The sequence below is a fragment of the Trachypithecus francoisi genome, unplaced genomic scaffold (assembly GCF_009764315.1).
Source record: "Trachypithecus francoisi isolate TF-2019V2 unplaced genomic scaffold, Tfra_2.0 Contig01461, whole genome shotgun sequence".
Classification (NCBI taxonomy): domain Eukaryota; kingdom Metazoa; phylum Chordata; class Mammalia; order Primates; family Cercopithecidae; genus Trachypithecus; species Trachypithecus francoisi.
In genome coordinates, this window is record NW_022681433.1 from 16066704 (window position 1) to 16081455 (window position 14752).

The following is a 14752-nucleotide window of genomic DNA, read 5'->3' on the forward strand; positions in this document are numbered from 1 at the left end:
TGCGGTGGCTCACTCCTGTAATCCCAGCACTTTGGGAGGCTGAGGCAGGTGGATCACCTGAGGTCAGGAGTTTGAGACCATCCTGGCCAACATGCTGAAACCCCATCTCTACTAAAAATACAAAAAAAAAAATTAGCCAGACATGGTGGCGCACACCTATAATCCCACCTACTGAGGAGGCTGAGGCATGAGAATTGCTCGAACCCGGGAGGCAGAGATTGTAGTGAGCTGAAATCACGCCATTGCACTCCAACCTGGGTGACAGAGTGAGACTTTGTCTCAAAAAACAAAACAAAACAAAACAAAACCACCTAAAAAAACAACAGAAAGAAAGAAAAAAGATAATCATGGTGGTGGATGGAAATGTTAATCTGGAATGATTTCAAAATCAATAGGATAGCTCAAAGGTGAATACACCAATTACAAATCTATTAAAAGAGAATTAGGGAAATGTGCACAGGGACTAGATATTTAATAATGTGGAAAAAATATTGTTCACTTCAGTGTGATGAAAAGATTTTGATTTTCTTTTCGAGAAACATAAGAAAATATTTACAGAGAAAATGATCTGATGTGTAAATTTGCTTCTAAATCGTTCTGGGGTTGTGGGGTATTGGTCTAGATGAAACAGTCATGACCAGGTATTGAAAACTGATAAACCTGGCGGATGACAAAGGAACTTTCTGGGGTGATGGAAATGTTCTGTGTGTTGGGTGGCAGTTAAACAGCTATATAGATTTATCAAAAAATCCATGCGTTTTCCTTTTTTTTTTTTTTTTTTTTTTTTTGAGACAGTCTCACTTTGTAACTCAGGCTGGAATACAGTGGCGCAATCTTGGCTTACTGCAGCCTCCACCTCCTGGATTCAAGCAATTCTTCTGCCTCAGCTTCCTGAGTAGCTAGGATGACAGGCTCCTGCCACCACGCCTGGCTAATTGTTGTACTTTTAGTAGACATGGGGTGTTGCTGTCTTGGCCAGGCTGGTCTCGAACTCCTGGCCTCAAGTGATCTGCCTACCTCGGCCTCCCAAAGTGCTGGGATTACAGGCATGAGCCACCATGCCCAACCTTTTTAGTTTATTTTATTTTATTATTTTGAGACATAATCTTGCTCTGTCACCCGGGCTGGAGTGCAGTGGTGCGATCTCGGCTCACTGCAACCTCTGCCTCCTGGGTTCAAGTGATTCTCCTGTCTCAGCCTCCCAAGTAGCAGGGACTACAGGTGCACACCACCACACTGGCTAATTTTTGTATTTTTAGTAAAGACAGGATTTCACCGTATTAGCCAGGCTGGTCTCAAACTCCTGACCTCAAGTGATCCACCCGCTTCGGCCTCCGAAAGTCCTGGGATTACAGGTGTGAGTCATTGCACCCAGCCTATTTATTTTTTTATTTGCATGCATTTTACTGTATATACATTTGATGTAGAAAAGCTGGATGATGCATAGATTATGTTCATTTTACAATTCCAATTTTTTAATGTTTGATACTTTCCATAATAAAAGGTTAGAAAAAGGAAAAGAAAAGAAAAGAAAAGAAAGGAAAGAAGCAGAAGGAAGAACTCTGCTGCAGTATTGGAAGCAGGCAGGTTATTTAAATTATAGTGGTGCCATGGAACAAGGGAAGGCAGATGAAGAGTGACACCTTTCAAGTTAACACAGGTAATGAATCATTTCCAGGGAAAGGGTTCTACCTCCTGGAGCACTAACGCAGGACCCAGTATTGAAGAAAACCGGGTGGGTTACTTTGACTCAAGCATTAAAAGGAAAGAGCACAAAAGAATTATTCCATCTTTTTCTGGCCCAGTTTCCATTAAAATGCCCACTTGATATTCTCATCCATAAACTTGCTACTCTATCATCTCTCAAGGTAAAAACAGTGAGAAGAAGACATTTTCTTTAATGTGCTTTTGGTTATAGGATTGAGACTTTCTCAGAAGACTTAATAATACACCCAGGAGGAAAGGTGTTTAGGGCTTTCTAGGGCAAGGTTTAATCCTAAAGCAATCTAGCAATGAGATTAGTGTTCCTGGATGTCTTGTTTCTGTCAAAACCACGTCCAAAGAACAGACTGTATTGCCATTCTCCTTTCTCTAGATTTCTCTTTTTATTTATTTATTTATTTTATTATTTTGAGACATAGTCTCATTCTGTTGCCCAGGCTGGAGTGCAGTGGCGCAATCTCAGCTCACTGCAACCTCTGCCTCCCAGGTTCAAGTGATTCTCTGCCTCGGCCTCTCAGGGAACTGGGATTACTGGCATGCACCACCACGCCCAGCTAATTTTTGTATTTTTAGTACAGATGGGGTTTCACTATATTGACCAGGCTGGTCTCGAACTCCTGACCATGTGATCCACGCTCCTTGGCCTCCCAAAGTGCTGGGATTACAGGCCAGGCGTGAACCACTGTGCCCAGCCCTGGCTTTTTTTTTTTTTTTTTTTTGGTATTTTTAGTAGAAATGGGGTTTTGCCATGTTGACCAGTCTAGTCTCAAACTCCTGACCTCAGGTGATCGTCCCGTCTTGGCCTCCCAAATTGCTGGGATTACAGGTGTGAGCCACCACGCCTGGCCTGATTTTTGTTTTAATTTTTAATATTTAAAGGATAGAAATTTCTCTGGGTATACTTCTCTACCGATTTAATATCATGATAGCTAAAAATCTGTGTTGCTTAAAGCAAAAGTTAGGTAGCAGCAATGGTGGAGGGGTTTTCATGACAAGGTTCACTGGTGTTGAGCATGTACAACTGTAAACATGTGATCCTCCTGCTTCAGCCTCTGGAGTAGCTGGGACTCCAGGCATGCCACCACACCTGGCTAATTTTAAAAATTCCTTCTAGAGATGGTGTCTTGCTACATTGCCCAGGCCAGTCTCGAACTCCTGGACTCCAGCGATCCTCAATCTTTACCTCCCAAAGCAGTGGGATTACAGGCATGAGCCACCTTGCCTGGCCCCATGCTTCTTTCCTACTCTCAGAATGCTTGTTTGACCAGGATGGGGCCCACTTTCCTCACATAGCCTTATGGCTTATGAGAAGCTGAGTCCTAGCCCCAGCTCCAGGAGCAAGGCTGCTTAATCAAAGGAAATCCTGAACCTGTACCCTCAACAGTGAATGGTTCAGAAATTAACTTCTGTCTCTTTCCTCAACTTAAATGGAAACTCCAAGAGGGAGAGGATGTTTATCTGTTTTGCCAAGAACCTAGAACAATGCCTGGCACATAGTCCTTTTTTTCTTTTTCTTTTTTTTTTTTTTGAGACGGAGTCTCATTCTGTCGCCCAGGCTGGAGTGCAGTGGCATGATCTCGGCTCACTGGAACCTCCATCTCCCGGGTTCAAGCGATTCTGTTGTCTCAGCCTCCCAAGTAGCTGGGATTACAGGTACCTGCCACCATGCCTGGCTAATTTTTGTATTTTTAGTAGAGGTGAAGTTTTGCCATGTTGGCCAGGCTGGTCTCGAATTCCTGAGCTCAAGTGACCTGCCTGCCTCAGCCTCCCAAAATTCTGGGATTATAGGCACGAGCCACTGCACCTGGCCCTTACTTAGTAACTATTTAATGGATTCATTTTTCATTCCTCCTCAGCAAACATTAATTGAGCATATGTAAGACTGAAAAAGTCTAGTAGGGATGACTAGACATGTAAACAATTGCCTAACAATGCACGCTGGTAAACACCATCATCAAGTCATACATGAGGCTGAGGGAGTCCTGAAGGAGAGGTCAGGACTTGGGCCAAGCTTCCCGGAGCTTCTGACATTGAAGTGCATCTTGGAGGATGAGCAGAGATTTGCCAGGTGAAGAATTAGGGCAAATGTAATCTGACCATGTAACTTGTTCAAACCAGGACCCTTGGGCCGGTGGAGGGGGAGGGGGGCTAATTAATAATTACACCAGACAATAGGAGTAAACAGAGATTGTTCTGGGCAAACCAGTTCACATGGTCACTCTTGGCAGAAGGAGCGATGTGGGCAGATTTGGAGGATGGTGGAAGCCCTTGGGAAAGGCAAAAGTTTAGCGCGTTGAATGAGTGTGGCCTGCGGGAGGAGGGCTGAGCTGGAGTGGTGGGCTGGCCTGAGCGAGAGGGTGCAGTTCTTGCAAAGAGCTTCAACTTGGTCCCCTGGCAATGAGAACCTGTGGAGGTTTCTCCACAGGGCAGCACTGGGACCAGACTTACAGTCACTCTGGCAGGGTATAAAGAACTGGAGGGCACAGACTAGAGGCTAGAGGTGAGGCAGGAGGCTGGACAGTGGTTTTTTGGGGGAATGATGGGCCCCGATCTCAAGCAGTAGAGGGATGGGGCTTCAGAAGGAAATATGTATACCTGAGGGGGAACTTTCCTGGGGTGGAACTGACTGGCCTGCAAGCGGGGATGGGAGGGCTGGGAAGGAAAAGAAGAAATGATGATGCTTAAATTTCCAGCCTGGGTGACTGACTGGTGGTGTTGGTTCTCCGTCCCCATCGGTGGTGACAAGTAGAGAATGACCTCAGCTGTTTGGCTGACTCAGAGTTGACAGGGAGTAGATACAGGAAATTCAGTCTTGCAGGGACCAAGGGCCCAGCCAAGTGGCCAATCCAAAAGCTGAGTCACGAAGCCAAAGGATCAGCACAGATGGAAAAGGAGACAAGGTGCGGGGAAGGAGCAGGGAAGTCCGTGAGTGAGACGTGTGGAAGCAGACAGGCAGGGAAGTGGTATCGGAAGCCAGGTGTTATGTTGATTCACAAGCAGGCTTCGTGCATTTGCACCCTTTATTCAGAAGGTAGCAGGGGATCCCTAGGCTGATACTTGGAAGGTATCAATAAGCCGTGGGCCCCAGGGTGGACACATGGACTGTGGGGGCAGAAGAGTGGATCTGTAAGCAGGTCACAGTCTTGGAAGTGATGGTGCTCTGGGGACTTGGAGTAGGAAGGAAATCGGTGTAAATTAACAAATTGGCTTTCTGTTTTGTCCTCAAGTCCCTTGTGAGGTTTTTTTTTTTTTTAGATTCTTAGTTTTTGATTGTGATAAAATCACACAATATTTATCATTTTAGCCATTTGTCAACATACAATTCAGCAGCTTTAAATACATCCACAAGGTTGTACATCTGTCACCATTATTTATACCCCAACTTTTTCATCATCCCCAACAGAAACGCTGTACCCATTAAACAATAACTTCACCTTATTCCCTCTCTGATAATCTCTATATTACTTTCTATTTTTATGAATTTGACTATTCCAGCTATCTCATATTAATATAAGTGAAATCATACATTAGTCCTTTTGTGTCTGGTTTATTTCACTTAACAAAATGTTCTCCATGTTCATCCATGTCATAGCATGTATCACAATTTTATTTTTTTCTTCTTTTTTTTTTTCAAAAATAGGTCTTGTTGTGTTGCCCAGGCTGGCCTCAACCTCCTGACCTCAAACAGCCTCCTGAGTAGCTAGTACTACAGGCATATGCCATTGCACCCAGTCTGCATTCCTTTTTATCGCTGAGTAATATTCCATATACATGTGTGTATCACAATTTAAGTTTATCCATTCATGCATCATTGGACACTTGGGTGTTTCCACCTTTGGACTATTGTGAATAATGCTACTATGAACATGAGTGTGCAAATATCTGTTGGATTGCCTACATTCAATTCTTTCGGATACGTACCCAGACATGGAATTGCAGAATCATATGGCAATTTTATGCTTAATTTTCTTAAGAACTGCCATACTGTTTTCTTCACCATTGGCTGCACCATTGTGTATTCCTACCAGCAATTTCTCCACTTGTTGTAGAGAAAAGGGTTACAATTTCTCTGCATTTATCTACATCTTTGCTAATGCTTGTTAGTTTCATATATATATAGCTATCCTAATAGGTCCTTGTGAGTTTATTTGTTTGTTTTTTTGAGTAAATCTGTCTCCCTTGCACCAAATGTGTTCCTTGATAGAAAAATTGAGCTTCAGGTCTGACAACTAAGGACTTGTCTCTGGACTTATGACCCACTCTGTGCTGTCCTGTCTCAGCTGCCCTTTCTCTAAGGCTTTGGGTACATACACCAGCAAAGAAATTTATGTGGGAGTTTTCACTAATTTATGTAAGAGTCTTACAACACTCTTTACACACTATGTCTTGGAAAATCTTTAAGTAGGGCACTAGTGATGTTAAGTGGGAGAACCAAGACCAGACTCCTCCAAAGAGACACTTCATTTAGACCATATTTCATCATTTTGTGAGGGGGCTCATGGCAATGTTATAAATGAACCTCAGGGAGGTGCCAACATGATTTCCAAAGGCCTGGTTATGCCTGTAACACAGTGGATGGCTTAAAGAGCAAAGACAGCCTCACAATACTTCCATGTCATCCAGTTCCCATGATATCGATGGCAACTCTATCAAGGTGAAAAGACAGCAAGAAGCTACTGGGTTTATAACCTTGAAACACTGTTTTTATTATAAAAGTCATACATTTTCAATATGAAATGTGAAGCAAAAATTAAGTACACAAAAAAGAAAGGGAAAGCCTCTATAATTCTACTTCCCAGAATTAATCACAATAGTTAAATTTATAATCTTCCAAATATTAGGTATAAAATTACACCTGTTCTCGTAATTACATCTTATCTTGAAATTTGCTGTTTCTTTTTAACTTAGTAATAGATTGTGGGTATATTTTTGAGCCAGGACACATATACCCTTAATTTTTTTTTTTTTTTTTTTTTTTTGAGACTTGCTCTGTCACCCCACCTAGAGTGCAGTGGTGTGATCACTGTTCACTGCAGCCTTGACCTTCTGGGCTCAAGTGAACCTCCTTCCTTAGCTTCCCAAGCAGCTGGGACTACAGGCGTGTGCCTCCACGACTGGGTAATTTTAATTTTTCTTAGAGATGGGTGTCTCACTATGTTGCCCAGCTGGTCTGGAACTCCTGGGCTCTCAAGTGATCCTCCCGCCTATGCCTCCCAAAGTGTTGGGATTACAGCTATGAGCCACCGAGCCTGGCCCTGTCTTAATCTTTTGAGGGCTTGAATAATATTCAGTTGTGTGGATGCATCGACATTTATTTAACTGTTCACTATGACAATCAGTGCTTCCAGGGAGCATGCTCGAACATATTATCTTCATGCTCGAACATATTATCTTCATGCTCGGACACATTATCTTCATGCTCTTGTGTGATGGGCTTAGATTTTAAAAGAATAACAAGACTTAGCAATGTGATTTAGGAAACACTCTGCAAAAAATCCATTACAGATGTCTACTGCAGGTTGAGTGTCCCTAATCAGAAAATCTGGAAATTAAAATGCTCCAAAATCCAAAACTTTTTGAGTGCTGACATGACATTGAAAGGAAGTGATCATAGGGCATTTCAGGTTTGGGATTTTCAGGTTTAGGATGCTGAGCTGGTGAGTACAATGCAGATATTCCCAAATCTGAAAAAAAATCATAAATCCAGAACACTCCTGGTCCCAAGCATTTCGGGTAAGGGATAGCCTGAATTTTGACTGTGCTTTGGTGTTTATGCAACACTGTTACAAGACACTGACCTGTGATTTAAGAAGTAACTAACAAACTGAAAGGGTCAGGTTCTTTCCCAAGTTTAACTTTCTAACCCCTGTGCCAAACTGCCTCTCATCTTCCTCTGAAGACTCATATAATAGGCTTTATTATTATTATTATTATTATTATTATTTTTTTTTTTTGAGATGGAGTCTGGCTCTGTCGCCCAGGCTGGAGTGCAGTGGCCGGATCTCAGCTCACTGCAAGCTCCGCCTCCCGGGTTTACACCATTCTCCTGCCTCAGCCTCCCGAGTAGCTGGGACTACAGGCGCCCGCCACCTCGCCCGGCTAGATTTTTGTATTTTTTTTTTTTAGTAGAGACGGGGTTTCACCGTGTTAGCCAGGATGGTCTCGATCTCCTGACCTCGTGATCCACCCGTCTCGGCCTCCCAAAGTGCTGGGATTACAGGCTTGAGCCACCGCGCCCGGCCGGCTTTATTATTATGTAACCATTTTAAGTGCACAGTTAAGTGGCATTAAGGATTTTTTTTTTTCTTTTCTTTTTTTTTTTTGAGAGGGAGTTTCACTCTTGTTGCCCAGGCTGGAGTGCAATGGCATGATCTCGGATCACCACAACCTCCACCTCCCAGGTTCAAGCGAGTCTCCTGCCTCAGCCTCCCGAGTAGCTGGGATTGCAGGCATGCACCACCACACCCAGCTAATTTTGTGTTTTTAGTAGAGATGGGGTTTCTTCATGTTGGTCAGGCTGTTCTCGAACTCCCAACCTCAGGTGATCCACCTGCCTCGTCCTCAAAGTGCTGGAATTACCAGCGTGAGCCACCATGCCCGGCCGTATTAAGGATATTTACACTGTTGTGCAACCATCCATCTATCTCCAGAATTCTTTTCATCTCATTGTCTTTTCTGGCTGTATGAATTTGACTATTCTAAGGTACCTCATACAAATGGAATACTGTATGGAATCATATAGTATTTGTCATCTTGTGACTGGTTTATTTCACTTAGTATAACATCCTCAAGGTTCATTCATGTTGTAGCATGTGTCGAAATACCATTTCTTGTTAAGGCTGAATAATAATCCATTGTATGTTTATAGTACATTTTGTTTATCCATTCTTCTGTCAGTGGACATGCGGGTTATTTCCACCTCTTGGCTGTTGGAAATTCATTACCTTTTGAGTCAAGGAATCACAAGCTATTTTGACTGAAGTGTCCTGTTAAGAACAGGTGAAGAAAGATTCCAGGTGAACAACCATGCATTCCTTTTATCTCCTTTGTCCTGTGGGCTTGGTCTGGTGCTGAGAACTTATGTATAGTATCATATTTAATCCTTTCAACAACATGATGAGGTAGGACTCTTCACCATTGTATAATGAGGAAACTGGAGCTGAGAAGGTTAAGAGCTTGTTCAGAATCACAAACTGGCTGGGCATGGTGGTTCACGCCTGTAATCCCAGCACTTTGGGAGGTTGAGGCGGGCTGATCACCTGAGGTCTGGAGTTCGAGACCAGCCTGAACCCCATCTCTACTAAAAACACAAAAATTAGCCGACCGTGGTGGTGCAAGCCTGTAATCCCAGCTACTCGGGAGGCCAAGGCAGGAGAATCGCTTAAACCTGGGAGGCGAAGGTTGCAGTGAGCCAGGATCGCATCAGTGCACTCCAGCATGGGTGACAGAGTGAGACTAAGTCTCAAAAAAAAAAGGAATCACAAACTGAACATCCTGCATGTGTGTTTGTGTGTGTGTACGGGGGGAGTCAATCAAGCCTTCGGACACCCTAAGTCTTAACTTGAAACCCTGTAGTGTTTCAGGGTCAACTGTTTCTACAATTGAGCTTTATAAACTTTGACTTTCCCATATTCATTATTTCGTTGTGTATTTCCTGTTTCCCAGGAACAATTAACAATAGAATCCTTAAGATTCAGAACTCTTTGCTGTTTACCAGCAACAGACGAGAGGAAGAAGTGGCTCTGGGGACATTGTGTGCCAGTCTGCGGCAGGTTGGCTGGAGAAGCAACCCTGGTTGCAGCTTTGGAGAGAGAGATGTGCATTTACTTTTACCTGGAAAACCTATGAAAAAAAATTCTTGTAAATCTGTCGTTTGTGTATCCTCAAGGTTTGTGCCAGAAAGCAGGTATATCTGCTCCTGTGTGTAATTGTTGTTAAAAAAATACAAAAAGGAAATAAAAGTGCACAACATACCTGGCAGAATTGACCAGAGGGAATTGGGAAAGGCTAAAGTAAATTCTTCTAAAAAATAAGCAAGCAAGGGAGAGGAGCTTGGAGGAGCAAGTGCGCTCCCTGTGCTGGGGAAACGGCAGCGACAGGACCGCCTAGCGGGCAGGTGAGGGCACTGATCACGTGATGGACTGGGGTCTACTACATCTGTTTTCTCTTTGGGTCTTGAGGATGGAGTGGCAGGAACATGAGAACAGTGAGAAATTTTGAGGTTCACTTCCCTTCTTCCACCTCTCACTTCCCCCATAACCTCTTCCTTTTGATAGTGCTGGAAAAACAACCCAAGGCCAGCCCTCTTGAAGCAGGCAAATAGATGCTTGTGCTTTACTTGATGTATAAAGAGATTGTTTTCTTTCTTCACCCAGAGAGTCAGAGCTAATGAAAGTGGAAGATAAGTACCCTGAGAGAGGCCTAAGGAGGGAGTGTGGGGGTTCAAGTGTATGATCTACTTAGGCAGAGAGGTATCAGAGTTAAACTAGGCTCAAAATACATCACTTTTTTTTTTTCTGAGACAAAGTCTTGCTCTGTTGCCCAGGCTGGAGTACAGTGGTGTGATCTTGGCTCACTGCAACCTCTGCCTCCTGGGTTCAAGTGATTCTCCTGCCTCAGCCTCCTGAGTAGCTGGGATCACAGGTGCGCGCCACCACACCCAGCTAATTTTTGTATTTTTTAGTAGAGATGGGGTTTCATCATGTTGGTCATGCTGGTCTCGAACTCCTGACCTCATGATCTGCTAGCCTCGGCCTCCCAAAGTGCTGGGATTACAGGTGTGAGCCACTGGGCCTGGCCAATACATTACTTTTAAAATTAAAAAAAAAAAAAAGTAAACTGTGCCCTAGTAATTTAAAAATAATGTCACATAAATATGTCTTTTTAAGTTTTAAAAATACTCAATTTACTGAAGTTTTGAAATAGTTGTACATTCGTATGTGTAACTAAAAAAGTATACAGTAAAAATTCCCTCCTCTACCTTCTCCCCTAGTTCGCACTTCCTCATTCCAGGAAATCACCGTTAACAGTTTCTTATGTATGTGACAGGAGTTTCTTCATGCTAAATATATTTTGGAATTTTTTATTTGGTTTAACATTGCTGTGCTTAGAAGAAGAAGTAGAAACCATGTGTATTTTCATCAGCTGAGGACTCAGCTTGAACATTTCAGGAAAACCCAACGTGGCACATTACCTCTCCCTGGGTACCCTAGGTAGGCTGATGAAGGTCAAGTGGCAAGGAGGCCCTGTGGGTGCTAAAATGCAAATCTGAATGTGAAAGGGACAGCAAAATGACAAGGTAGAGCCAAAGGTTTACCATACAAACTCCAACAAATGGTTAAACCCTGGTAAAACATATAGAAAAGCTACTCTGAAAAATTTGAGAAGTAAGTAGTAGAGAGAAGGCAAGATGAAGGAAGACGTATCCATAGGAAAACTCTAAGGACACAAATAAAGAAAGTCAGAGTTGGGGATGGGGAAGTTAGACCTAGATGCTGGAGGCTTCTTGGAGTCCAGAGGATGTTTCATTTTCTTGTGCTATTTTTTTTTTTCCTGATAAACTTTCTAATTAGAGCTGAGCAAATGCTGAAAAGAAAATGGGGAACTCCAACTCAAAGAAGGGATTCAGAGAAGCAGGGAGAATATCTGTTAGTGCTTGAGGAGCCTTGACATGTATTGTGTTATTTGGAGAAGATAAAACATCCCTGTGTATCAGAATTATTTTACTTTTATTTGCTGTGGAGTGGGACATACTTAAAGTATAGGTGTTCATCAGTTTCAGTTCATTCAGTAACAAGTATTTATTGAGCACTAACTGCCAGGATGGGACCAGGCATTAGGCCAGGTCTCCTTGAGAAGGTGACATGTGAGTTGAAGTCCCATGCCAAAAGCTTACTGTGTAAAGGAGGGAGAGTGTTCTGGGGAGAAGGAAAGGCCAGTGCAAAGGCTCAGATGTGCTGTGGAGCTTGCTAGTGTTTGAGGAACAAGTGGGAGCAACATAGTGCATGAGGGGAGAGAGGTAGGAGATGAAGCTGGAAAGACAGGGAGAGGAGGAGGGAGGGAGAAGAGGAAGACGGAGGGAGAAGAGGAGGAGGAGATGGAGAAAAAGAGAAGAACAAGAAGAATGATGAGAAAGGTGAAGAAGGAGAAGAGAAGAGGAACAAGAGGAGGACGAGGGAGAAGAGGAGGAGGAAGGGAAGAAGAAGAAGGGAAGAAAGGAGGAGTAGAGAAGACTCTAGTATGTAGTAACTTTTTTTTTTTTTTTCAATAGAGACAGGGTTTTACCATGTTGCCCAGGCTGGTCTGTAACTCTTGGGTTCAAGCGATCCACTTGCCTGGCTTCCCAAAGTGCTGGGATTACAGGCGTGAGCCACCACGCCCTGCGGGGATACCTTTCCAAATGCTTTCACTAGACACTCTTCTTCTGTGAAAAGTGGGAGACAGAGAGATAGCTGGCTGGGCACAGTGGCTCATGCCTATAATCCCAGTACTTTGGGAGGCCGAGGAAGGTAGATCAGCCTTGGTTAGGAGTTTCATATTTTTAGTAGAGACGGGGTTTTGCCATGGCGAAACCCCGTCTCTACTAAAAATACGAAAAAATTAGCCGGGAGTGGTGGTGGGTGCCTGTAATCCCAACTACTCAGGAGGCTGAGGCAGGAGAATTGCTTGAACTTGGGAGGTGGAGGTTGCAGTGAGCCAAGATTGTGCCATTGCACTCCAGTCTGGATGGCAAGAGCCTCAAAACAAACAAACAAACAAACAAACTCCACCTCAAAAAAAAAAAAAAAGAAAAGAAAAAAGAAAACCATAAAATGTAGAACATGTTGACAAACTGAAACACAAACATGATCCCTTCTGATTGCTCAATTATTCAGCAATGTATTGTATATATCTAAATCCTGTTTACTTAGTCAATAAATACTAAGTACCTCTGAGGCAAGATGAAGGAAGACACTGTATCCATAGGAAAAACTCTAAGGGCACAAATAAAGAAAATCAGAGTTAGGAATGGGGAAGTTAGACCTAGATGCTAGAGGATTCTCGGAGTCCAGAGGATGTTTCATTTTCTTGTGCTATTTTTTTTTTTCTGATGAACTTTCTCATTAGAGCTGAGCAAATCTGAAAAGAAAATGGGGAACTCCAACCTGAAGAAGAGATTCAGAGAAGCAGGCAGAATATCTGTTAGTGCTTGAGGAGCCTTGAAATGTATCATGTTGGTTGGAGGTCAGTAGTTCGAGACCAGCCTGGCCAGCATGGTGAAACCCTGTCTCTACTAAAAATACAAAATTAGCCGGGTGTGGTGGCTCATGCCTATAATCCCAAAATTAATCCGTCTCAAAAAAAAAAAAAAAGGCTTGAAAAGTAAGTTGCTGATTTGTTGATGTAAGCCAATAAAACAATTACTGTTTTGATTGACATCTATTGCTGGATGGCTGGATGATATTAATGAATGCCACCAAGCAGATTGATTCCTTCAACTATTAAGAGGTTGGGTAAAGAAGTGGAGAGACCACAGGTTTTAGAGTCAGAGCCTTTGTGTGGATCCTGGCCCTGCATGTGCTGGTTAGTGCAATGATGAATGTCATACTCCCTTTGTGTAAAGTAAGTATGAAATGATGGATCTGTAAGGTCATTGTAAGGGTTACATTGGAATATGTATCTGAAGTACTAAGCAGGTGGCTGGCACATAGCAGAGGCTCATTAAATCTGGAGGAGCAAGCTGGCAGCCTGAGGGCTGTATTTGCCCACCCCAACTTTTTTTTTTTTGAGACGGAGTCTCTCTCTGTTGCTCAGGCTGGAGTGCAGTGGCATGATCTTGGCTCACTGCAAGCTCTGCCTCCCGGGTTCACGCCATTCTCCTGCCTCAGCCTCCCAAGTAGCTGGGACTACAGGTGCCCGCCACCACGCCCAGCTAATTTTTTGTATTTTTTAGTAGAGACGGGGTTTCACCGTGTTAGCCAGGATGGTCTCGATCTCCTGACCTCATGATCTGCCTGCCTCGGCCTCCCAAAGTACTGGGATTACAGGCGTGAGTGACTGTGCCTGGCCCCCCAACTTTTAAAATGTTGACTTTGAATGTCCATTCTAAGCTCTCCATTTTGTGTTGAGTGCCAGACACTATTTGAAACATGTTTTATCCTTGCAACCTAATTGTTACCCTTATTTTCCAGATGAGGAAAGTGAAACAAAGAAATATCTATTTGAGTATTTTTTTTGTAGCTTAAACCTTCATGCAAGTCCCAAAAGAGTTGGTGCCTCTCAACCTCATCCTGCCAGAATCAAAATACAATACTTTTACAAAGCTGGTGTAATAGAGTGGACACAGGTGTGCCTCCTGGAGCTAGGTTCAAACCTCAGTTCCACTGCTTACTAGTTAGTTGTGCAACCCTAGAAAAGTTATCCCTGTGCCTTGGTTTCCTTATCTAAACGTGGGGATAATCATAACACCTGCTTCATCGGGTTGTTGTGAGGCTTGGATAAAATGGTTACACCCTTCTTGGACCTCTCCCCACCACTTTCTTTGCCAACCCATCACAAGCAAAGCTTCACTCATTTATGTGAGCTGGTGTAAACCCACATGCCTTCAGGGAGAAGAGAGGTGGTAGAACTATATAATAAAATGACTTATGTTAAACTGTTGAACAGAATGAGTAACGGAAAATTTGAGGCAGACTGTAAGGAACTAGAGAGTGTAGGCTTATGTAAAGGTATGAAAATGAAAAAATTATAAAATGCTATGCTGACTAAATGGATTAAGCTTGGACATAGTTCATTTACTTGCCTGGTCCCTGAGGCATCTGGGCATATTTTGTAGTTTGCATATTCAAGAAGGCCCAAAAGGAGTCAGTTTTACACAAACTCATCTTTTGCTAGGCACAGGGAAGCTCTTTGTAAAGCTGATTACACAGCTGTGTAAAGCTGTGTTCTAAAGCCAGATTACCCTTTCCAAGCTCAGGGTCCAAAAGTGTAGAGTGTCAGCCAAACTTATTCTCCAACTGCATGACATACAGTAAAGAACACTCAGTACAAC

At 43.2% G+C, this 14752-nt stretch overlaps 1 long non-coding RNA gene across 5 annotated transcripts in view; it reads left to right on the forward strand.

Annotated features, from left to right (window-relative positions):
* Positions 1 to 9696, forward strand: part of LOC117098187 — a 52855-nt gene extending 43159 nt beyond the window's left edge. For 3 of the 5 annotated variants that reach the window (XR_004443249.1, XR_004443243.1, XR_004443247.1), the window contains 3 exons: positions 1505 to 1660; positions 8620 to 8738; positions 9388 to 9696. This is a non-coding gene — a long non-coding RNA (uncharacterized LOC117098187). The remainder of the gene's footprint in view (positions 1 to 1504; positions 1661 to 8619; positions 8739 to 9387) is intronic. The other 2 variants (XR_004443254.1, XR_004443258.1) reach the window with 1 other exon arrangement.
* The last annotated feature ends 5056 nt before the right edge of the window (positions 9697 to 14752 follow it).